Source organism: Panthera uncia, assembly GCF_023721935.1.
Source record: "Panthera uncia isolate 11264 chromosome B3 unlocalized genomic scaffold, Puncia_PCG_1.0 HiC_scaffold_1, whole genome shotgun sequence".
Taxonomy (NCBI): domain Eukaryota; kingdom Metazoa; phylum Chordata; class Mammalia; order Carnivora; family Felidae; genus Panthera; species Panthera uncia.
This window is the reverse complement of record NW_026057582.1, coordinates 5,047,006-5,049,149: the sequence shown is the minus strand read 5'-3', so window position 1 is coordinate 5,049,149 and position 2,144 is coordinate 5,047,006.

Sequence of the window (2,144 nt, the reverse complement as noted above, 5' to 3'; positions counted from 1 at the left end):
CCTGGTCGCCTGTGGGGACACCTGACCCAGCGACAGAGACAGGGAACGAGTGGGGGAGGGGAAGAGGGAGAAGGAGACACAGAATCCGAAGCAGGCTCCAGGCTCTGAGCTGTCAGCATAGAGCCTGATGTGGGGCTCGAACTCACAATCTGCGAGATCATGACCAGAGCTGAAGTCAGACCCTTAACCGACTGAGCCACCCAGGGGCCCCTAGATGTTGAATTTTAGGGGTCTGTGATTTAGTCCTCTGTGTTTGCCCTAGCAGAGTGATTTTCAATCTTTTTTTAGAAATGAGTCATAGTAAGAAATACATTTTACATCATAACTCATATGTATAAATATCAATTAGGTCAAGATGTGTTGGGATCCTCTGTCATTACTCATTTTTTTCATGGTCTAACTGTTCTATAAATTGCTGAGAGAGGGGTGTTCAAATCTCCTAGTATGATTATGGAATCATCTATTTCTCCCCTTTATTATTTTTTTTAAAGATTTTTTTTTTTTATTTTTAAGTAAGCTCCACACTCAGCACGGGCCTCAAACTCACAGCCCCAAGATCAAGAGTTGCATGCTCCACCAACTGAGTCAGCCAGGCACCCCCTCTTTCTCCTCTTCAAAGCTGTCAGTCTTGCTTTATGTGTTTTGAGGCTGTGTTATTTGGCACATTTACATTTACTATGGTTATGTCTTCCTGATGAATCAACCCTTTCATTGTTAGGAGGTGTCTCTCTTTAGCTCTAGTGATAGTCTCTGTCCTGAAAGCCTATTTTACATGATATTAATAGAGGCACGCCAACCTTATCATACTTACTTTTGGCATGTTACACCTCTTCCAACCATTTACTTTTCTTTTTTTTTTTAATTTGTTTTTTAACGTTTATTTTATTTTATTTTTTTTTTAATTTTTTTTTCAACGTTTTTTATTTATTTTTGGGACAGAGAGAGACAGAGCATGAACGGGGAAGGGTCAGAGAGAGAGGGAGACACAGAATCGGAAACAGGCTCCAGGCTCCGAGCCATCAGCCCAGAGCCTGACGTGGGGCTCGAACTCACGGACCGCGAGATCGTGACCTGGCTGAAGTCGGACGCTTAACCGACTGCGCCACCCAGGCGCCCCTAACGTTTATTTTTGAGACAGAGAGAGACAGAACATGAACGGGGGGAGGGTCAGAGAGACAGAGAGACACAGAATCTGAAACAGGCCCCAGGCTCTGAGCCGTCAACACAGAGCCCGACGCGGGGCTCGAACTCACAGACTGTGAGATCATGACCCGAGCTGAAGTCGGACACTCAACCGACTGAGCCACCCAGGCGCGCCATCCAACCATTTACTTTTCATTGACATGGCTTTATATTTACTATGGGTCTCTCTTTTTAAAAAAAAAATATTTATTTTTGAGAAAGAGAGCAGGGGAGGGTCAGAGAAAGACTAAGAGAGAGAGAGCAGAAGAGGAGCAGGGAGGGGCAGAGAGAGGGAGAGAGAGAATCCCCAGCCCGACACAGGGCTCAATCTCACAAACCATGAGATCATGACCTGAGTCGAAATCAAGAGTTGGATACTTAACTGACTGAGCCACCCATGCGCCCCTGTATTTACTATTTCTGATGCCATTTATTCATTCATGAAGATCTGAGTTTTTTTCCCCACTTCATTTTCCTTCAGACTTAAGAGCCTCCTTTAGCAGTTCCTTTATTTTAAAATGCCTTTATTTCAGGGCACCTGGGTGGCTCAGTCAGTTAAGCATCTGACTTCGGCTCAGGTCATGATCTCACAGTCTGTGAGTTCAAGCCCCGCGTCAGGCTCTGTGCTGACAGCTCAGAGCCTGGACCCTGTTTCAGATTCTCTGTCTCCCTCCCTCTCTGACCCTCCCCCATTCATGCTCTGACTCTCTCTGTCTCAAAAATAAATAAATGTTAAAATTAAAAATAAATAAATAAAATGCCTTTATTTCATCTTTATTCTCGAAGCATACTTTTGCTGTGTATAGACATCTGGCTTGATAATGTTTTCCCTTTCAACACTTTAAAGGTGTTGTTCCACTGTAATCTGGTCTCCATGGTTTTTGATAAGATGTCTGCAGTCATTCAAATATTGATTCCCTTGTGTGTAATGCATGGTTTTTCTCTGTCTACTTTCCAGGTGT